The sequence below is a fragment of the Zosterops lateralis genome (assembly GCF_965231275.1).
Source record: "Zosterops lateralis genome assembly, chromosome: 8".
Lineage (NCBI taxonomy): Eukaryota > Metazoa > Chordata > Aves > Passeriformes > Zosteropidae > Zosterops > Zosterops lateralis.
The window spans coordinates 29,172,399-29,196,905 of record NC_139768.1 but is presented as its reverse complement, the minus strand read 5'-3'; the positions used below and the strand labels follow the sequence as shown (position 1 = coordinate 29,196,905).

Here is a 24,507-nt window from a genome sequence, read left to right as displayed (position 1 = left end):
TCACAATCACTCTCACAGAGTAGCTTGGAAACCTGAACCAACAGAAGAAAAATAAACCAACAGAGACTGAAAAATATATAAGCAATTCCAAAATGAATTGTTAACTCAAAATTGCAATATAATCTGTATAAAATATTTAAGATGTTTTTCTATTTATTCCTGAACCTAGAGTGATTAAAATGCTGCCATAGTACACTGTGTTGCTCTTTTTTTAATCACAAATGCAATTTTAAGCAAGTAGACAAACTCTAGGAAATTAAAGTGAATATTTATGTCCATATAAACTTCTTAATGGCAACATTCTTGCTGTGAGCACAGCAGCTGAAGAGGGTGGATTAAATTATTTTGGCCAGATCCTGTTACTATTGTTTTCACTGGCAAAATTCCCACTGACTTAATGGGAGCTGGATTAGATCCTGACTTGAATTAAGTACAAATCTCAGGTGCATATATAACATAATCACTGATATTCCATGCATACACTCTAGTTTTCATGTCTGTTTTCCCTCTGTGAGTTTTACTGATGCTCTGAAAATACCAATCAGGTACACGATATACCAGTGATTAAAGGTGTGCAGTGTGGTGTTTCCAGATTTGGGAAAATTTGTGATTTACTCATTTGAAATCAGAAACCACAGTCTGAATGATATTCAGCCTCTTGAGTACAGGGCTTTAAATCTTGGTATGTTTAGTTCCTCCTCTTGCAGGCTTTGCAACGCATATGAACAGCATTTATTTAAAAGGCCAGAGAATTACAACACATTTGGCAGTCAACAGATGCTGTTGCTATGATATTTTTTCTCTCTCTCCCGTTTCCATCATTTGGGAATATTCAAGAGCCTCCTGGAAAAACTAGGAAGCTTTTGGGTTTCATTTCTTCTGTCTTGAATTAAGGATCTCAGAAAAAGAGGACAAGCTTCCAGAAATGTTAGGAGCACATGTTAATGCACACGGGACACGGCTTCGTCAAAGGTCTTATAAGAGAAGGAGTAGTTCCATCTCTGTCAGCAGCGTGCTTCAACAGCCACATTCTTGGGGCTGCCCGTGCTCAGCTCAATAGGGATTGAATGTGGGACAGCCTCTGGCTGTCACACTGGCAGTTCCACCCCCAGGCACCTTGTCCTGGCACATGCTCCAGGGCTTTGCTGCTCTCACCAAGCCTCTTTCAAACCTTGCTAAGTGTGTGCTAAGGGAGGAGTGCAGACATGGAGTCTGACCCTGACTACCTGACTCCAGGTGTACATTGGGCTCCCAGAAAGGGAAGAACAGCTCTGCAAGGGAAAAAAAAAAAAAAAAAAAAAAAAAAAAAAAAAAAAAAAAAAAAAAAAAAATTAGCTGAAGTGGTGATCTTGAAAGGTTCCCAGGATCCCCAAAGCTAATGGGAGTTAGTAACTGCACACTCCATATGCTCTGGTTTCACACACACAGAGGGGAATGGGTTTTCTAAGCAAGTGCTCCAAGTCAGTGGAGATTTATCTGTGATAACTGTGGCCCATCTTTGTTTCAGCTCAGGAAAGCAATGTTACTTATAGATGACAGAGTAATTTCCTATGCAGAGGCTGTTCCTCTGTATGACTCATCTGTGTATTGCATTCCAAGAGGTAAGTATGAATCATGGATAACTGATAGAAAAATGCAAATGAATCCATTAATTTTTTTTTTTTTTTATTATGCTCTAAACAGACTAACTTTTTAATTTTTCTCCTGACTGTGAAACCTATTGGAAATAAATTGTATCAAATCAAATTGAGAAATCTTTGCATTCTCTAAAGCCACAGGTTTTCTTATTGCTGTTTCAGTGGGGCTGGGAATGTGGGGGTGGTTGTTGGTGCAGTTGATTTTCATTTCATTTTTTTCCACTCAGTGTACAGCTGGAGCTTTATGGCCAATGTCAGCAGCAGCAATGCTTTTTGTTTGTTTTAAATGTAATAAGGGATATTGAAAATTAACTGTTGATGGTTATTATTAGGTATCAGAGGAATGGACTGTAGGTGAGAATCTAAATCCAGCAATTCCAAGGTTAGTACCTGAGACTTAAAGAATGATTGTGAAGAGGTTTGAGAAATTCACTGCAGACTTGTTTTAAAGAAAACGACTTGCTGTAGCAGCTCATCCCTACAGCATAAGGGAGTAATTAACTATGAGAGTGAAGAAATCACCTACCTTGAGTGGAGAAGTCCTCCTGCCTTGGAGGAGAGCAGACTGTGAGCAGCAGTGAGCCAGTTCTCAGGCACTGAGTGCAAGAACCAGCCAGCCCAAACCCAGGCATTCTCTGCCTGGAGCCCTGCAGGGAGAGCAGCCAGGGGACACACTGCAGAAGGGTTTGGGAACATGGCTTCAGTTTCCAGGGACATCTGTAGGGAAGAGGATGGTCACAGCTAAAGAAGAACATGTGGCAGGGCTGGAACAATTAGGTTCACTCATTGATTTCTTTCCTGGACTGTGCCTTCTTTTCCACAGAACAGGGGAGATGTGTAATTTCAAAGACTACATAAATCTGTGATTGAAGTGCTTTGATTACCAAATCTATTTAGTCTCTGCACTGTCTTTTGGTCTTTAACTATGACATTGGCAACAACTATTCAGTTAGGACTGATTTGAACTCTAAGTTAGAGTGCAAAACCAAATCCAAGGTGTAATGAAAACTGTATTAGATACAGAAACAAAGACCATCTAATTTCCAGGGCTTGAATTTTACCATAGTTTTATCTTGTCCTGGAGCTCTCATTACAGACAACCCAAATTAAAGTGCATAGATTTTTTTCTGCATACTGCAGTCTGCATGCTACTACTTTTTCTATTTGAAGCCCATAACACCAACTCAGAAAAGAGACTATTATGCCTGGCATAATGACCAAAACTGAAAATACCTTTTCCTGGAGTCCCTGGGGCAACAGGACATTTATGACTTTGATGGAATTAAACTGACAACGTCAGCCTAATATTCTGCCATAAAGAGATTAGGATAGCTTGTATTTAACTGTATTTTGGGATTCAGTACACATCTACCTGTCCAAACCTCTGCTTTCTGGAAGGACTACTGCTAGATCTGATTCCTTACAAATAGAGGATTTTTAAAAAGAAACTACCAAAGTAAGAAAATACAAAACTGGAATGCTGGCTATAATATTTACTTTATGCTTTTTGAGACAGTAAGTCCTGAAATGAAAAACAAAATGTGAACTTCCTAAATCTCAAAATCTATAATTAAGAACAACACCTGACAAGATTGTTTTTTTCAGATGACAAATAAATGTCACTTTTAAAGGAATCTTCCACAGAGTGATAGAAACAAGCAAAGGGGCAAAATTTATTCTGTCTTCATTGGCAGAAAACATGGAGAGGGTTTTGCTAAGTCCTTACAATGACTATGCTGTTGACTTGGCAGCCACATCAAAAGTGTGACAGACTTGATTCATGTTCCTGTGCAATACAAACAATGACACAGGGCTGGATCTGAGTGGCTCTCAGCAAGTAATTGAAGGGAGCACAAGCACATTGTAAAGAACCAGCAGTGCACAGTTCTGCTGTTAATAAACAGAATTGTGAGCTAGACATGCACCTTGTTATTCCATGGTTTTCTCCAGTTATTTATTTAATTTGAAAAAAGCCCTTTTTGCCTTGGGTCAGGGACTTTCAGCGATTAACTGGTCCAGTTACTCTGCAGAATGCACAAATTCCTGTCACTGGTGAAGCAGTTTTGCACTACCTGTATGTGGCCATACAGCTGATCTGCCTCCTGCTGCTACAGGAGTGAAGAAGTCTTTGCAAGTGAACACGTTGACCCTGTGTACTGAAAGGCAGCAGAACTGGAATGTGTCTTGTTTGATTAGGTATAGCTACAGTGGTTCTTCTCTGGTTTTGGAGTACTGTTCTAAATAATAGAGCACAAGCAGTTCTGTTTTTAAATGCAATACTCTCTCCACTGGTACCAAGACAAATGAATACCAATTATCAGCATCCTAGCAAATTACAGTAGGTCAATACATAATGCTTTCCTTTTCCAGATGCCTAAATCCAAGCCATTTCCTACAAAGATGTTCATATTTACTCCAAATTAATAATGCATTTTCTTGAGACATCTTATGGAAAATGATGGTAGTCTATCATTCATACTGAAGTCAGAGGCAATGAACACTTAAAAGCAAGAAACTCAAGAGTACATGTAGTGGGGAGGAGGGGCTGAATCCAAGGATAAAAACTAACACCTTTTTAATTCAAAATTCTTAGCTTTGATCTCTAAAGCATGATTATTTTTGTGCTCACCTTCAATATTCGTGATCATAACTTGTTTAGGTGAATTATTTTCTGCACATACTTGGGGAAGTAGAGGAAAGGGAGTCTTACTTGAAACAGAATATATTTGTAAGGTTAAGTGCTCTGAATGCAGCACTGATTAGGAATACAAAATTCTAACTTCCTTGAAGTTCAACTTATATTAAAATAGACATTAAAGTAATTTTAAAAGCAAAAGAAGAAAGAAATCAAAGCCTTATAAAAATCTTATGTTTAAGCTGTCTTTTCACCATGAAAATGTGAGTTTTCACTGAACATACTAAGCAGCACAGAAAAGTTTCCCTTGACTAGAAAATATAGCCCTGGGCTGCACTTAAATAGATGAGGTTATATTGAATCTCTAATAGCTTACATCATAATTTTAAATCCAAGACATCTTAGTTTCTTAATTTTTATTGAAATCAAAATTTTGTCCAGGTGTTTTCTGTTCCTTCAGGAATTTTTACGCTCATTTTCACTGAAAATTAGTTTAAGCAAGTCCCTGATTTAAGAGCTTCAATGTTTTAATGTGTGAAGAACTCCTTCAGAGGGCCCATCCAGGAAAGAAAAGCAATAATCACATCTGGAGGCAAACAAAGCATAAATCACCGTGCTGGAAACCAGCCAAGACAGTAGGGGACAAGTGCAAAAATGTGACTGAAATGGCAGCAATATTCTAACCACATGCTGTTAACAAGACAAACCAAGGTTGAACATTATATTTCTATTGTCACAGAACATTGCATATGAGAAGGAAAGAAGAGTGGGGATTTGTAAGCTGAGGGTCAAATTCCCTTGTGGAATAACAGAGAGAAAGTCCTTTGAGAGACAACAGGAAAATAGCACTGCTTTAGATCAAACCCACACTTAACCCACAGATGTTCCAGTTGGGAAGGGCTGAGCATTCAGAAGTTGCTGTTTCTAATAAGTGCTTTAATATAATATTCTTAATTTAAAATGCAACCACACAGTTCAAAGCAAATCAGACTGTAATGGTAGAGGGCATTTGGAATGCTACACACACCAGTGGCAGTTTAGCTTGTCATCAAAAAGCAAATATTACTGCATGAGATGAATGCCAAAGCACTTCATTATGTAAAGGTTTACATGATGCATAAAATTATTATCAGCTAATGTTTAAATATGAGCAAGCTTCCATTCCAGCTCAAGGATGCAATTTTTTAGACATTGCTCTATGTCTAAATAAAGAAAAGAATAAAAGGGGTAAGCTCTGCCAAAAGATAATAATAGTTTAAAATTTTAAAAAATATTAACTAGATTATCATGCAGGTGAGTTCCCCAATATTAACCTTTCAATCTGCAGTATCCAGTGCAATCTGACATCATATCTGTTGCTACCCTCATATAAAAAATTACCTATGACTGCAGCAGACAGGAAATCTTTGACTTTCTGGAAGGGATGAGACCTCAGGTATGTGGCACAGAACACAAGTAAGTGATAAACTATTTCTAAACATTAGGTGACAATGTACCATAGGTCTGGCAAGATTCATCTCCATGTTTTGAGTCTGATGAAAAAAAGCTGAAATTTTGCTTAAAACCTATTAACAACATTCTAAAGTATATTAAATGCAAACAATAAATACAGCAAATGGAAATCAGTCATTTGATGAGCTTTCCACTAAAGGATGGAAGTCTGAGAGGATTTATGACTGACACCAGCTGTAATAAACTGGAATTGCAACCAAATATTGAAATTTGGCTTCAAGAACAGACACCCTTTCTTAATACTCCTATGAAGGCCACATGAGCCATACATTCAAATTCATTGCGAGTGGGTACATTTGATATATGGTTTAAGAGAAAAAGAGTTTTCTGTAAATGCAAAAAAAATTACAAGATAATGTGCAATGTCAAATAATACAGAGACTTGAAATATCACTGTATGAATAATGTTTGCTATCAAAATGGCTTACTTGCACCACAGTGTATATGTAAGGTCATGTAAAAGAGGCAGTTCTGGTTGCACACAGAATCAGGTGGATGCCACCAGCTCCAGCAGCCAACCCAGCTTGGTGTCAGGGCCATGGGGAGGAAGGCTGGCTGGGATTTCCAGACTGGCATTTGCCTCAGCATCAGCTTGGGTGGTGGGGAGAGCACACACCGGGCTGCCTACACCTGGACACTTGGATATGTACTGAGATGTCCGGCACACAGATTCCCACATGTGTACCCCATGCTGGAAGAAAACCTCAATTACAGCTCATTTCTGTAAAGGTGATAAACATTAAAACAAAAATCCCTGTGTTCAGAAAGCAGGAATGGCAGATTTCCTGACAGAATTAAACAATCAACTAAACAGTTACCAGGCCTCCTAATACCACAAAACAGATTTAAAATCAATTAGCATAAATGGATCCAAACTGGGAGGACATTAATTTTGTGCTATTGCCTTACCACCTAAAACCTCAGAACTACTTGGATGACACTAGTTTCCTGAAAAATATTCTTTTATTAAGGTTTGGAACACACTTTTGCTATTTCTTGCCAGGGTCAGTAATCTGTTTGGAAACGAGTCTGCTGTAGAGCAAGAAAGCACTACCATGGGATAGCTTTCAGTTGGGTGACCCCCTTGATCTCAATACCAGACTTTGAACAATAACACACAATACAAATGTGAATAGATCTTTCTTTGCATCGAAAGCATCTATTGATACCCAAGGACTAACAGTCACTGCAAAGCAGATCTCCCTATGCTGTAAATCACATAAATCTGGTTTCTGTACAACAGAAACTGCACTGTACAACATGCTCTTTGGAGGAGATCTGAGAGGAAGAGATAGAAGAGATAGAAGATTCAGAAACAAATCAGAAAGCCTGGGGAAATAAAGCTTAAGAATTTTGATGAAACAGGATAAAAGCCCAACTGATGAGCCACATTACTCCTGTTCCTCTCAGCCAAAAGAAATTTGCTGAAGCACAAAGTCCATGTGGTTGGCAAAGGATGTGTGCAGTTAACTTTGTAATGAGAAAGGGAGGCAGAACATTCATCCTTTCTACTGTTAGCCAGTAGTTAGCAGTGGTGAGACTTATTTAATCTTGTGTTTTCTCTGAGAGCAGATACAATGGAATGGAATTATATTCTGTGCTTCTACACCACATATGTGGGGCAGCACTGATAGGGACTGTCAGTGCTTGGGGCAGCTGTGTTTCTGTGCCTGTGCTGGGGGCTGCTCTCTCTGGGGTCCTTATGGTTTTCCAGCACTCAGAAGAGAAGATGCAGTAAATTGCTCTCAATAGGCACATGTGTGCACATGTCCTGATTTCAACTTTACCTATGCAAGACTGCCGTGTAAAGCAGACCATGCAAATTCTCCTCTAAATATCTACCCTCTCCCAATCATTTCCATCCCTGCTCCCTTTCTCTGAACCGCATCAGGGGCTGTGAGTATATTCTTTTTTGTTTCACCCAGAAACAAACCACTGTGTTAAAACATCACTAACAATGGCCTCTTAAAAATTACTTCAGAAATCTATTCTGATTTTCCAATACTTTATCCCTTCCTAATTCTGCCATATCCCCCTTCCCCTACCACAACTTTATAAATCTGCTCACACTCGCTTCCAGTTCTTTGTCTTGCAGCATTTATCCATGATGTAGATGATAAGAGATTATTCACCAGAACACAGCAACCTTCACCCAGGCTCTTTACAGCAAGTTAAGAAAGGTGTGAAGAAACTGATTGCCCTCAACATATACTCACAGTTTAGACTGAAAAATAAAACCTCCCTATGAACGAGAAGAATTGTTTAGAAAAATGTAATAAGAAAGGCTGGCTGGGAAGCATGTTTTCTTCCTTGTAGGCTTTATTTACTTTGCCGCAGCTGGGGATGAAGCTGTGGGGAGTTCCTCACACTGGGGGCACTGAGCAAAGCAGCCACAGCACTGGGTCTGTAACTGCTGACAGCAGCAGGAAAGTGCCACTCCTGTAGCCCAGTCTGAGCAGCTCACCCACACTGACTGATGGCTCTGCCATGAGCTGGGGCACCTCTAGCCTGGGAGCATGAGACTGTTGGTCTGCAGAGCTCAGAGCATGCTCCGGAGCTGGAGATTCCGGTATGTCTCAGAGCCAGGCAATCCTGGCTTGGCCAACACCCAAACTCCATCATTGGAAACAATTACTGAGGACCTTCAAGAAGATGAGAAGCACAGCAGGCTCAAGTCATCTTCCTTCTGCCCCCATCTCACCTCCCATGTATCCCTCAGGATAGATAAGCACTGGTTTTCTCTCACTGAGATGCTGCTCAAGAGGATGAAACTGTGCCTACCCTTTTCTTCTTCTTCTGTGTCTAGAATAGTCCTCTGAGTGATCCACCTGGTGGAATATGATCATGCTGCTAATATTCGAGTGCATTCATCAATCATAAAAAATAAATATGGTTACAAAGCCAGGTACACATGACAAAAATGCCAAACCAATGAGATTCCTGATAGAACTTTGCCATATTCTATTACCTTGCTTTGTTTTCCATATGTATTTCTGATTTTATGCCAGTTTTGCACTGGCACAAGTTTGACTTCAGTGCAGCTAATGCTGATTTGTAGCAGCAGGCAATCAGAATAAGGCTCTTATATTTCCTTAGCAATGGGTCCCCAAGGAAAGCTTGTCCATCTCCAACAGCTGTTCCTTTGCTACATCTGTCTAACTTTCCTTTTTAATGTCCATTTTTTCAAGTTTTTTTTAATGTCAATCAGTGTGAGATAACATCATTCAGTTTTTCCTTTTGCAATCAAATTTTAGCAATCACAGCCAGATGTTGTTTTCATTACAACACCAGCCCCTTTTCAAAAAAGTTTCAATGTTTAACTCTCAAGAACACTTTTCATTTTCCTTCAGATTGCCAGACCTTCATGCTTTCATAATAATCTCTCTCACCCTGACATCCTGTCTACAAATATGGCACATTCAATCACCACTGAATGTTTGCCTTTGTGTTCTTTTCACTTTCTTTTCCTGTTTCTTCTGGAGAGTGTACTTTATTCCCAAACTAGGTGAGTCCAAAATACTACAATGCATTTCTCTGTCTAAAGATATTTAGAGATCATTAAGTACCAAGTGGGCAAATGGAGGTAGGTGAAAATTTATCGATTTCAGGATCTGAACTTTAAAGAACTGCTTGATCTTTTTCTTTCAAATTTCTGCAGATATCATGGAGAGACAGAGTTGATATATTCAGTATTATACTCCATGTCTACGGGGATAAGCTCCTTCACAACCCAACTAGCATTCGATTGATGTTATAAAATTCAGACAGTTCACCATCTAAGGAAATGTTTCTACAAGGGATGAAAAAAATAACCTACTTAACACAAAATCACCACCTCCACATTATGCATTGCTCAGGGGCTCTGTGACCACACAGTTGTGCTAAAAAGAGGATCCAATCTCATTCATGGAGAGAAGTAAGAACAGAAGGTTAAATTCCTCTCAGCAGAATGAGGGGTTTCACATGTGCAGCCAAGGTAGAAGGAACTCAAGTGGGCCTAGAACAGCCATGGTGATCGAGTAAGCAGAAAAAACTTGTCCAAATGAGTCCATTAACTGTGGACCTCTGTCTTGAGGTTTTCCCAGGCCAAGTTTTCCTCACCATTTCTGAATCAAGGTGAGGAAGTGCCAGGGCCAAGCCTTTACCACTGTGTATTTACCAGCTCGTAGCAACTGAACAATGACTCCACTTTCCCAAAGCAGTTGCCTGGCTCTTAGACACGTACGTTAGTGTGTGTCAGATAGAAGAAAGCTTTCAGAGCTAACCCTGCATTCATTTGGATTGCAAGATTAATTCCCAAATGGTGTTAAATATGAGCAGATCTTCAGCATACAACGTTTCCTCACTGCAGAATACACAGGTTCTTATTAAGGCTCCAATCTTGCAAATCCAATCAACAATGGCAAGAGGATAAGCACCTACTTCCAATGAATTAATGATACAGGTTATATCCATATAGATAAGATTTAAGGACCAGACATATTCTGAAGGAAATTTATATTCCTTAAAAAATAAACTTGAAAAGAATCAAAAATCAGACTCTAATCAGCACTGTGTTTACTCTGGTTTGAACAATATGGCATATGAAATCACTCAGAAATGAGACAATGAAAGTATTTGTCATCACATACCTCATCATTATCTGCATTGTGCCAACTGCTTGAATGAATGGAGGGTGGCATAAAGCTGCTAAACAAAGAGCAGGCAAGTGTGGAATTACCTGGTTTAGAGCAAAGACTTCTAATCTTTTAGTGCAGAAAGAAAATCCAACTTGTTAAATTAAAACACAGCTCATGAGTACATCAGTCAACATGATTGAACAGCTAAGCATATTACTCAACTCTCCTTTTCAAAATTCCATTTCAACTTCTGTAGTTTCTTTCCTAAGAGCAATGACATTTAACAGGATTCTTTAGATCACTTCTGTAATGCAGTGTCCTAATTACAGTAAATGCTCTCTGTACTTTACCAGTAGCTTGATAAAATTGACTTGATTTTTCTTTTCATTTGCAAAGGAAACAAAAAACTAAAACCATGGTTACAGATAGATTGGAAAACAGTTGCATTATGCTTCAGAACTGCTATGAAGAGGAAAGAAAAGTTTAAGACAAAGAGAGGCCTAAAGAAATAAAGTATTTGTTGTCAGCATAACAGAAACAAATGTATACCCTGCTTCCAATATATTTTGGATACTTATTAATATACTTGCAGCTTTCAGGAAAAAACCAAAGTGTTTAATTACAGCTATTTGATGCTGAGTATTTACATTTTTACACAGAAAAGACAATGTGTAAGAACACTGGCTATGCAGTCATTCCTAGGCCAGAGGCCACAAGGAACTGGTGAGCCACCTCTCACAGTGGATTGTTTAAAATGGCAGTGGGAAGGCTTTTGGCCAGATTCTTTGCTCTGGAAGGTAAAAGGAGCTCACAGTAGCAATTTCAAGAGCATGCAGAGCACATTTCACTGGGGCTGTTTCATCTCTGCAGATGTGTCCTTGGGTGCAACACCTACAGCAGCATTTTGGCCAGAGGTGATTGGGACATGAACCTCAGTTCTGCACACTTTCACATGACCAGGACAAGGTGACTCAGTCACTTGTGCTGATGACAGTGGTTTCTGAACCACCAGGGCAGGTTCCTGATGTAGAGTTGATAAAGGTATGTTTTTAATACAATGAGCAGAAGAAAATGTTAGAAGAAAACAACTGATCAGCAGGTGCTGCTGGGAAGAAAGGGCATGAGCTTCATCTCTTTTGCCTTGGCTCCTGTGCACTACTTGATTGTAACACTAAACTGGAATGTTCACAGTTTCATTCTGAGCCTCAAAAGCCAGATATATTACAGCCCATACCGTCAACCAGGCTCAATGTTCACTTCTTAAAGTAATGATGATGTGCTGGTGGCTTTGTGTCCCACATCACCAATGGCCTGACCACAGCTTCCCCCAGCAGACAGAGAGAAGATCATCCTAGTTCTGTGAAAATCACAGCCCCTTTACAGACAATGGAAGGAAAGACAAGCTTCTCAGCAGCAGTTAGCTGAGAAAAATAAGCAAGGCACTTAATTTCCTCTCTCTCTCTTTACCCACACCCAATTAGCAGGGTTGAAAATTTCCTCAGCTCAGGGTGCTGCTATTGTGAAAATAAAGTCACTCTATGCTCATGAGGCATTCAGTCACTGCAGAGACAATGCCATATGTTAGATAAGGGCTTTTGGTGAGAAAGTTGTTTTTAAGTTGTGGAACCCAAACAACTGCTGAGCTAGGAATAAAGAAGTAGGATAAGATAATTTCTCTGCTATCACATTTTTGAGTGTTACTGTTAGGAGGAAAAAAAGAAGTCACTCAACTCTTAACATAGGACAAATATGATTATGAGAAACGTTTCTCATTTCACTGTTTTCTTTACCTTACAAGGTCTAAACTTGCAAACTTTCCTCCAGCACATTTTGCTCTACAGGATAACTGTGTTTTGTTGATGTCAAGTCATGGGCACTGTGCTCATATGAATGAGGAATAAAGTGCAGTAAATAAACGAGTTCAAGACATAAAGTAAAACGCATGTTCCATTCGACCCTGCAATTTCCTGTTCACTTAAGCAGGACCAGATCAAGACAGATTATATTAATTTCTAATGCAGAAAGAAGATCCTAAGGTAGAAAGGAAGAAAACCAGTTACAAAAGTTGGGGTTTTTTTTTCTTCTCTTCATGTATTATTGTGTTATTTAGATTGATTAGTGAGATGTAACACCAGTTTCATTCATGTATCCAGATGATGTCAGAATTGTCCAAGTTTACCCAATGGGTGAGTGATATATTAGGACTTTTATTTCTGATGATATTGAAGATGCAGCCCAAAAAGTCCTATTGGTTAAACATCTGAGGAGAGTCAAGAGGGCAAGTTATTCCAGCTAAATGCAGAAATAATTTACTCTTACTTCCCCTTCCCCCCCTCAGCAATACTGCAGCAAGTAAACTTGCAAGCAGAAAAGGTATCTCAAAGGGCTTTTGCCCTCTCCATCCTATGCTGGAGCATAAATTTAAGGCAAGGCAACAGGGATTCAGGGATATAGCTTTTTAGGTTGAAAGTCATTGGAGACTGATGCTGTACTTGCTCTGGAGCTTAATTCATCTTGCTCTAGAGCGAAGATAAATATGAGTTCATTTCCTACTGAGGCACACAAAATGTAAAATAAATATTGCCATATATGCAGAGAATTTCATTTCCTGTAACAGCATTCGAACACCCTCACCAATGTTTACCTCACTACACCAACTCAATTTTATCTTTGAGTAATGGAGTCAGTAATTTTAGAGGATATTCCCCAATAAGCTGTCAGATTTATGCCAAGATATTTCATGTGGTAGTACCAAGCTATTTGCTGGCCTGCCTAAGTGCAGTGCATAAAACACAAGCTTGGGATGACTAGCTCAGCATGGTGCTCCCTACCCAAATATAGGCTGCACTAAACCAAAAGTATTGGGGTAGTTGCTTAAATACCACCTTTCCATGAGCTGGCTTATCTGTTACTGAAGTTCTTGAAGCAACAATCGGTGACTTTGGCCCACATTCCCCTCCTGCACACACACAGCCCCAGTTTTCCTCTGCATTTGGCAGGACTTGGTATCTCCCAGCTTGTTTCCTGTCCAGTGTGCTCTGTCTGGCCTCCTGCAGCAGCCCCCATTCTGCCTTGTTTCCCCTCCAATGCACAGGGTTCAAGTGGCCCACAGACTCTGGAGGAAGCAGAATCTGCTGCTTGTGCAATTAAAGGCTGCCAGAGAAATGGGCAGCTTAGGATCCTTACCCCTAGCTCTGCTCCCTAGTTCCTGCTTTAAAAAAAACAAAAAACAAACAAACAAACAAACAAACAAACAAAAAAAACACCACCAAAAAACCACCACCACCACCAACAACAACAACAAAAAGATGAGGGAGCAAGAAGACACTTTTGCTGGATCTTGAGATGAAATGGCAGGTCACAGATCTGAGCCACTGCTGCTCTTATCTTCTATAATCATTCAGCTGCTTTGCACCATGCTCTGTCTCTATAAAAGCAAGCTATGTTAAGGAGTGCATTTGGTCTCACACTATTATTTTGTTTTAATTCTTTTCCCAAGGAAAATTTGCTCCAATAGTTTGATATGAATAATTTTTTAAAGATTAGATTATATTAGCTGCTTGCTGCAGATAAGACTTGTGATTTTTAAAGTTCTCTGTTTTCATTCCAATACTTCGATTAAAGGTTTAAAGAGATTCAGTTTGGTCATTTTAGCTTATTTTCTCTGGAAATTAGTAAAGGCTAGGGTGGGGGAAAAAAAAAAAAGCTGCAAAAAGAAATTCCTGAAACAGGACTACCATCCCACTTTTCTGTGTTATATATAGTGAAATTTCACTCTCTAGAAAAAATTGGGATGGTAGCATACTAGGTAACCTACATTCATCCTATTTGAGTCTTGAGGAACAGCCTGCACATGGGAAGATACAGGTCACAGTTCAGCTGAAATTCTGGAACTGTGCTGGTTCAAATCTGGAATGGCCAACAACCTAATACGGAAACTTCTGTCAGGCTTGAAATGTGGGTAGGATAACAGCAAAAGTAAACAAACCTCTTTTAAAAAGCCCTAAAAAAGCTATCACACTGTGTGTGGGAAAATTCAACACCTTGTCAGGAGAGGGAGAGAAAATATCAGGTTACTGGGTCAGGTGCTGGGGTATGCAAAGGCAGCTCAGTGTGTCCAGCCCTGCACTGCCTCTGTGGGAACAGAGATATCACAGAGTGTGCAAAACAATCAGCCATTCTTGCCATGAACCCAGAGAGAATCCAGCTGAGTGTTTCACAAGTGTATTATTATTATTTTGGTTCTCTTCACAACCTGAAGGGTTGGGTGGCACCTCTCAGTTTCATTTTCTAGAGCTTCCCTGGTTTCTGAAGTATTACACTTATCCCTGATAATAACCAATGTATGTGGAGGCCACGCATGAAAGCTTGTGTTTAGCAATGCTGGTTTTAGCAAAGTCTGCCTTCACACCCCAGCATAAAAACATCTTAGCTAAACTTAGCCAAAGAGGATAAAGAAGCAGATCAGAATGAAATTATCTTTAAAAGCATCTATTGGAAATATTTTACTTAAAGTAATGTAAATTGAGCTATAAATGTTATTTCACAGCTTGCCAACAATAGCAGATATAACGTGCTCCCCTGTTGCATTAAGACATAATTGCTGAAATATTTTTGTTTGTTTGGGTTGGATTTAAAGAGTCAATAACAGCAGCTACTACTTAGTTCTAACGCAGATGTGGTTTTCCTTTCCTTGATCACAATGTTTGTTCCTGAAATGAAAAACAGCTCATCACTTATTTTCACATCAAGTAAATATCTAAACAACCTCTGGCCCACAAATGAAAATTCACTGTGAAACATAAAAATTAATGCATTTTTAACATTCCACACCAAAGGTTTTTGGATCTGATATTTTTGGATCTGATCTGATTTTTGGATCTGATAATATCTGATATTATCTGCTTTTTGAGGAATTCGAATACCACTGCTATACAAAATAAAAACATCTTTTGTGATGCTTATTGTATATAATTTCTTCTACAACTCCTGTCCATACTTTATTCTCTAAATTTTATTTACCTTGTGACATTTATTTAATAACTTTAGAAGGTTCAAAAGATGCTGTTTCCTTCCACAACAAACAAGTTTGCTATCTAGTAGATGGCAAGATACCCTTTACAAATTCATATCCAACATTGTCTACAGGAAACTGGAGTACTTGCAATTAACCTGAAATTCCTTTTTAATTACTGCCATTCAAACAGTACCTTAAAAGGTGTCCCTTCATTTAGGAAGTGAGAAACACATCTATGTTATGTTTTCTGGTTCAGCTGCTCTAATTCACTATCCCTGCACACAGCCTCCTGTCAGACACTTCCCCTCTTTCTCCACCCCTGCCTACCTCCCTCCCTTTCAAGATGTTTTCATTTCAGATCCTCTTGTTTATGCTTTATCTCATTTGCATGATATTAAAACAAAACTTTTCATTATATTCCAACTTTGCTACTGCTCCAGCAGCTACATCATTTACTATTGGTTTAATGTGTGTAACCATTTCACATCTCCGCTTGCTTTTTTCTCTTCTGATTCACAAGAGAAGACATAAGATTTCCTAGGCCACCAGGGAAAGCAGAATCCACCAGAGCAAAAGGAAGAGGTTACAAGTATTAGACAGAGCTGCCACCCTAAGCTTCAGGAATTACAATTGTTCTCCATTGGTGACATGGACAACTTTATTTTGTTAGTGCAGCAGTGTATTTAACATTTAACTGAGTCTTTGTTATTGGCTTAGCAATAAATATTCCTCATTTACACTTTTATGATGCACTAGATCTACCTGATCATCAGAAAGTTTTGATTTTTATCCTGGTAACTTCATAATGGATTTTCGCCCTCTTTAAATCCTCTTCACCAAAAGCTCTTATTGTTTCCTTTAAATTCTGTTCACTTTCACTTAACACTTTAATTGCTAAAATTTCCTGGACATGTTGGTGTAAATAAGCATTTATATGTTAGGCCTTAACAGCTACTTAGTTGAGAATTTCCTCTTATGTTGAACACTGTTTCCAAATTATATTCAGATTTTCCAACGTCTGCATATTTCATGGTTTTTTTGGGACAGTCTCTGCTGGTTTGACTCATAGATCTCACACATATCTAACCTTGCAGCTATGTTTTTCTACAGTTCAAACCATTATTCCTAGTGAAGATGTCAAAACCTGCTATCACTGAAGACCTGCCAAAACAGTTGCTCTGATTTGCACACAGATGCCCCTTCTGCACTGTTATTTTTTTCAGCATCTCTCCACCAGACCATGATTTTGCTCTTCACTCATAAAGACAGCATAGTTTGTTTCTCAGATTGGACTTTGGCTAAGAGCCTGCCAAAGGATATTTGTCCACTCATGTTCTCTGAGAAAACTGCCAGAGATTTTATTCTCATCTGAACTGGTCACCTAGTTGATTATGCTGCATAATGAGTGATAGACCAAGCCACACATTATAAATTGCATTCCCCAATGACTCAACATCAAGTCTTTCAATTTCTTTTCAAAGCTTATAGAAAAAACCCAAAAGTTCCACTCCTTCAAGGGTCCCTTTAGGCCAAGATGAAAAGCAGATTCACATTTACCAATCCTTGAACAAGAAAACTATCAATCACTGAAAATACTTAATGCAAACCAGTGAAGAATGTTTGCTGAAGGCAAACAGCATGGAGCTACTCAGGAATACAGGGTAAAATCAAATACTGATTGTTTCTGCAGATATGCACAACCTATACATGACACAAAGACACACTGCCCTTTGCCTACACAAATCAAAATCTATAAATCATGCTGACACTCAGCACAGTTTACCTCTCCCATCTGAGAAATTACAGCATTCGTGCTCTTTAGGACTTGCAGGGTACAGCGGGATAAAGTTTGTCCTTGTGAATTTAACCATTTCCAGGGTATTTTCAGAGGTCTGGCAGTATCAGTGAGCCTTGCAATGTTGCTGTAAGGAGTGATGATATATTGTTGCATGGTATGCACTGTGATCCTTATTGCTGCAACACAGCACTTGCAATTTCTGCCTTGCCAGCCAGCAAAGGCAGATCTGAGACTGCCTGTTTGCACACAGCAACATATTTCTCTAGAAGAGTTGGCCATATTGACTCCCACCAGCCAATTTTAATGAGACCAATTTGTACTGAAAAATGGATTAATGATGCAAAGCAATTAGCACTTGCACGTGTGCAACTGAAATTACTTTTTCAAGAAGGGAATACAGTCAGTCACCTCTAACAAGGCCTGTACCTATGACCCCATTTCATTTGTTCTATGGGGCTCCTAAGATGTCCATTATAGTGATATTCAGTTTTGGGTTTCAGTTATTTCATGCATTCAAAGAAACCAGACTTTTATTGACTGAACTGATCCCAGAGCAGGAAACAGTGTATTACTGGAACAAAAGTCCCCAGACAATTAGCATGAGTCACATTTACTCAGTGAGTCACGTACTACAGTCTCTGCAGTGTCACTGAAGGCTTTGAAATGTGCCCTGACTACAGGAGTGTTTCAAAGACCCCCTCAAATTCCCACAAATTTTGACAAAATGAAACTGAGCAACAGACAATCTCCAAGAGACCTTCTGTAAAAAACATTTTGACAATTAAATTATCACAGGAAAAAAATCAGAAAGTGTAGTATTGTGAAAATAATTCATTCAGCCTCAAGAAAAACTAGCAGGGTAACAGACTCATTTCTTTAAGGTTTGGTGTGCTGCAATTGATTTGTGCAAACTTTGGTTGTATATTCTCCTACTTTTCTCTGATTTCCATAGTATCTATCAAGTGGCATGACAGCTTTTCTCCCAGTTGGCAAAACATGTAGAAACTTGACGATCTCCAACTTCTATGATGCCATTAAATTTAGGTAAAATGAACTAACAGCTATTTGGTACAGAACAATAAAAACCAGACAGACTTGCTTGTATAAATCTAAGCCTGATCCAAATAGCAATGCGATTTTTGAAAAAATACAAGGGTTAGATTTACAAAATGTTAACATACATATGGCACACACACATATATATAAACACACACATATATTAGGAACAGTCTCCACCAATCAGTGCAGTACAACAATTTTTCCTTGATACTGAGTCAGCAGAAGAGTTTGCACTTGGTCCTTGCTGGTTTGGATCCACCCTCCTCAGCAGATTGGGTTGGAGCAGTCTAGCACACAGATGGGGCTGTTCTGACCTCTGCCAACTGGCTCTGGTGTGAATGCACAGCCAGCTAGCTGAGCACCATAACTACCCCTTATTCCAGTTACATTCCTATCAGAGCTTGAAATGGAGGCGCTGGTGTAGCATCAGGACAGGGGATCCCTTGGTCTGCTTAGGGAGCAGATCTCACTCCCCTGCTTGCTTCAAGATCAGTAGAAACAGAACTGAAGAAGAAAAGCATTGGCACATCAACTTGTTCTTTGGGTATGTGCCCACCAACATTTATGTTGATTTTTCCCCTAAATATGGATCACACACACTAACATACACACAAAGTAAAGCACAGCTCACATTCTAGTACTGCATTTTGGAGGCAGTTCTCATCTACAATCTTCCAAATGAGCTATGGGCATAACTTAAATGCATCCACATGGCAGCACAGTTTAAAGAGAGAAGCCTTATAGTATTCAAAATGTGGTGAACTACTTTACTAAAGTGACAGCAGCTGTATTCTTTGGTCTAAAAACTAAAATAAAGTGAACTTGTATTACAAATTATTGGGGAAATATTTAGGATACTTATTTGTTTGGAAAAGTCTTGGTAAGTTAGTTTGGTATTACAAGAAGTGGCAATATTGCAAATGGCATTATTACAAGAACAGGATTTGTAGCAGAACTTTCAACCAAGTCTAAACAGGGAAATGATGAAACTCTCATGAGAGACATTTACTCTTGTGACACCTCCTGCCTTATGTTTAGAAGAGAAAGGGAGTGAACAGGCTAAAACTAAATATTTGATGATTTGTGTGAATATAGAAAAGCAGAGAGAGAAAAGTGCAACACAGTGGTCACTTGAGTCACTATTTTTCCTCATTACTGGCTCCCCAACTAGGCCAACCAAAGTGCCAAAGGGGATGCCTGGGAGTGTGTGAAACGTCAGCTCCCTGCTGACCTACATATCCTTATGTGGGAACATACTCCACTTGTGTCAATCACTGCAGCTTCTTTAAAATCAGTGCTGCTATGCTCAGCACCTGTCCCAAGGATCTAGGATTTGTTTTCTTCTTTTGAGCAAAGCCAGTAGCACCCATTTCTTTTATTATAGTGTGGTAGCAGCTTCAAGTGAATAAGAATTATGGTGATAGTCACCCATCATGACCAAAGCTGTTCCTTACTTGCACCATGGTGCAAATATGAGTAGGATCCAAGGTATATCAAAGGAAACAAGGGGGTTGTTCTTAGGTTTCAGCACTGTATCATACATAACAAGCCTCATTTGTGGAAGTTGTGCAGAGAAAGAGTGAGCGCCATACAGGGAGAGGAAGGCAGAAAACAAGTATACAGAGCCTGAGGCTACTGAAAAGAAGGTGGCAGGCACACAGCCACCTTATACAAATGGCTCATTTAAAAAACAAAAATTCAGTTTGTCCTGTGCTTGATAAGGTATAGGATGAGAAAATTTTCATCTGTCAAAAGTACCTGACCTTTAAGGCAGAAAGTAAGAAAACAGCAGCCAGACAAACAGCAAAAATCTTTATGATTTTGAGCATGATCATCATTAGATGCTTGGTAATTTTCATTGCTGTTGGCTGAAACGATACTTTTGGCCCGTTTATCAATTATAAAAGAAATTATCTAATGACTACTGCATTTCCTGAGGGTGTTGCTGGTGACTCCCTCACTATGCCTCTGCATTACATGTCCACCTCAGTTCTGATGATTGCCAGGCTTCCCCTGCAGGGCTCCACTTTGCACCTCCATGGTTCACATGCCTCAGGTGTAAACTCTCAGTAAAATACTTTCATTTAGAATAATTTCTGTAACTGTATAATGGAGTAACTGAAAATTCTGCATATATATTACCAAAACATACTAAGTGCCTCATGTAAGGATGGTATTTGCTTTCAAATAGTCACTTGATGAAATATAGAAATTAATCACAAAGGAGAGTTCACTTCAGCAGGGCTTGTGGACTTTGTGGAGAGGCAGTGAGCCTGGCTCACCAAGAGCTCCCAGGAGGAATTTCCACAGCACCGTGTCAAGTTGCTTGGTTGCAACATTTAGGACAAAGGCTATTATTACCTCATTTATTATGTGATTAAAGCTTGAGAACATTTCAGGTGCTGGGTTAGCTACATGTTTTCTGTTGCTCCTCTGTTGTCTCCATTTGGGTAGCAGGTAATCTAAGCAATATTTACCTGGACTACCTGTTCAACAGCACTATAAAAACCCATAGACTTAACTGACAGGTACCTTTTATGCTAGGAAGCTAAAGGGTTATTAGAAAGTAGTTCATCCTTACAGCTCAGATGATCTGGGAATGAGAAAAATCTTTCACCCATACCACCTCCCTTTATATCTCTGAGGCATGTCAAAAATATCTAGCTTTTGGATTTTTTCTTCCCCTGCTGGCTGATTTCCAACCTCATTTTTTTTCCAGGTTTGTGAAATCTTAATTTCTGACAGTTTTCACAAGCTGCACTTTAGAATTATTCCATCCATGTAGTGACTTCATCTCAGAACAGCCAAGATAAACAATTCTAGCTATTTTATGAATCTCTTGATCAGTTCCAGATTTTCATATATTTCTTACGAATTTGGTAACATACTACCATGCATTTTGGCAACCTGCTGATGTTTCACTCAACAGCTGTAATGCTGTGCTCTCTAGATTTTTTCAATTCATGTTAAAGCTGCAATGTCTATGATTACACAGGACTAAAAGCACTCCTGAACTGGCAAACTTTAAGATCTATTCCAACTCAAAACCAAAACAAAAATCTATTCCCATCAAAAACAAAATACTAAAACATCTCTTTTAGTTACACTCCAGTGTTTTGATACTCCCTCACATGTTAATTTATATATTGAGAAAGAATCAGGACAATGCTGCACCACAAAGCTGGAACAAACAGGTAAATTCAGACAATGATGATAACAACATTAAATATCTTTCCAGACGCCAAAGGTCAGTATCTCAGGTGAGGGAATTACCTTGCACCCAGTACTCAAAAGAATTAATAGAGTCATTGATTTAGTGTTTAGCATTTAGGAGTCTGAGTTGAGGGTCCATTTTGAAAAAGAAAAGAGGAAAAAGAAAGGTAAAAACAATGTTCTGTTACACAGTTCACACTCTGAAAGTCTCAGACTTATCTAAATCTGAGAACAGATGCTACCAGCCAAGTAGGACAAAAAAATTCCAAATACCAAGTACATTACTATAATTTATGCATTCATTAAACTGATAGACACATTTCTGAAAGTCTTTAAAGTAGAAGTAATAATGGAGCTAGTCAGCAATTTACAACCAGCAATTAATCATTCTTACAATACTCATAACATTCAGTTTTGTTCTTGTTACTTGAGGAAGTAATGATTAATTGATAAAAGTTTAGCAAGAGCACTAATAGCAGGTGCTCCTAATTGCAAACTCTCAGGGATAATTTGGTCTGAGCTACTTTATGCTAATTTGTATAGCATTAGTCATAACAGTCTGTAATTTCACTTTTAGAACAACTTTTTCCTACAGTTACTATAATCTAATTAAGAATGTTATCTAGTTATTTGTATGAGGAGCACTGCTGAATTGTAAATGTGGGAGCCTGATTACCATAAAAGATTAAAGAAGAGGTCCTTAAAAAATACGCCCCCACCAATTAAAAGCACTTGCTAATTAGTTTCAGAGATAACTGTTTTAAAGTACCTTTAATGACAACATTTACCCTAATCTCATGTAGTTTGAAGCCCAATCCCAGTACCTGTATCCCCCTTTTTTCTGAAGTTTCCTTTTAGCAGCAAGTACTTTTCTCAGAGGCTGAAAATTGGTGGGAGATGCTGCATTCAGGTACCTGAATTTTTCCATTTCTGCAGTTGTTGTGCACCCAGAAGGATCACTGAGGTAAATGAGCTCAACCTACTGGGTGAACAAGAGTTAGCAAACAAACAGACAAACAAGCACTTTCTTATAACAGCCAAAAAACTGAACAATGGAATTTGTTACCCAGCTGCTCTTGGGAAAATCAGCTATATCAGTTCTTGTTCTTCTAAAATGTCTGAGCTCCCCATTTATTCCACAAACCATTTAATACTGTGCTTTTCAAGCAAACAGTGGTGCACGCCAGGACCCAGGAAACCCCTTGATCATATGGCAAGCCCTTGCAGATGTGGTAACAAGGTAAAATCAAAATATATCCTGCAACAAGTCCGTTTCTCCAGTGCCATTTTACAGACATAACTCTTCTTACAAAGAACTGTATAATACAAATACTGTATTATTCCATGTAAAACATGTTGCTTTTCTGCAAGGCACTTAAATAAGTACTTCAATATTTCCTGGACTACAGAAATACTCAGGGCTCTTCCACAATACTGAATATGGCCTTATCTCCTCAAAACCTGAAAACAAGTGATCAGTTCAAATGCATTTAGAAACACTTTCTGCATATGTTCAGTTTTCTTCTAGAAACTCACAGTGTGGATTATCTGACAGCTAAAAAGCCATGCCTGGTGAGTGCTCTCGACATTACTGGTTGCCCCATTGGTAGGCTGATCACACAACACAACTGGAAGCAAGGCACAACTAACTTCTCTCATCTGCAGTTCTTAGTAACTGGAGAGGTTTGACTTGAAACCAGAAGCAGCTGTCAAACAGATGTTCTTGCTGAGGCATGGAAAACTGTGCTATATGTGTTTGACTAAAATGACAGTCCAAATCTGCTAGCTAGGAGTTAAGTCATCATCTTTTGCAAGGCTTTGGGACAGAGAGATGCAGTATGGACTTGGCTGTACGTAAGAATTGCTGAACCTTGTGACTTAGGAGGGAAGCTTCCCTTTGGGACAGTAAGGAGCTTGCCTGTGTTTGTATTCACCTAGGTAGTGTCCAATGACTGTAGAATCAGGTGAAAATTACAGGCCTTGAGTTCCTCCCTGACAAGGGTCATGCCATATGTGCAATATCTAGAATTTAATATCTGATGCCAGTGTTTAGCTGGGAGCCCAGATCTGTCTTTCGTAGAACAGCTCAATAAATATTCTTTTCTTCTGCAGAAGCAGCACTTCAACTTAATGCTTTTTTTCCCCTGCATTATGGTCATCAAAATAGATACATGCACAATAGAGGTCCATTAGCATCTTTATCAACACTGCAAGTGGGCAGGGAAGAACACAAGAGACTCACATCAGTAGCTCATTGAATTTTCTCTTCCCTCTTCACATGCATGCACTTCACATACCTCACCATTATGGACTGGATTTCAAGTTCCCTTGAACTTAAATAATTTATTACTAATGCACTGATATAGGGCTGAAAAATAACTTCTTTTTCTGCCTGAGACTTGTCCTTCACACGGCTTGAAAATAATTGTCAACTCAGTGGCTAAAAACCTGAAAGCCAGTGATTAACTTTAAATACCAACATAAGCTCCAACTGCATTATTCTAAAACTTCTTATGCTATAAACATCTCTGTGGCACCCAAGTGCCTTCCAGGAGTGAACAAAGCGACCATGACTAACATCTGTCATGTGTCATTAGTACTCTCATCCCTCAAGGGGGAAAGCATTTGCAGTGAAGTGTTTTGTTTTGGTAGGAAATTAAAAGGAAAAAACTGCACACAGCCACATGTCTCTCTTAGAGGAACCAAGACCAAAGAGATGTATTTTACACGTGGAACAGGGTATGGGATCTCTGAAGGGCCCTAGCTCTTGGGATAATTTATAAGATGCTCTTACAGTGCCCCCTTTGGAAAGTCTACTTTCTGGCACTCACCTCTTGACCATAAGGATGCTCCATCAAAGATGTCAAACCCAGAGCTGGCAGGTGCCTTCCTGCAGGCCTGAGCCTAAGCCATGGGTCTTCGAATAGAAGGATTGAGGAGCTGAACTTGATTTAATAAGTAATAAGTCAGCACAGTGAAGATAGGCTTGATTGCTCTGGGAACGCCTGGGGTGCTCT

General features: G+C 39.1%; 1 protein-coding gene across 13 annotated transcripts in view; it reads right to left on the bottom strand.

Annotated features, from left to right (window-relative positions):
• The window catches only part of CABCOCO1 (ciliary associated calcium binding coiled-coil 1), a 158,255-nt gene that overhangs the window by 66,972 nt on the left and 66,776 nt on the right, over positions 1–24,507 (bottom strand). The gene's annotated exons all lie outside the window — the stretch shown is intronic.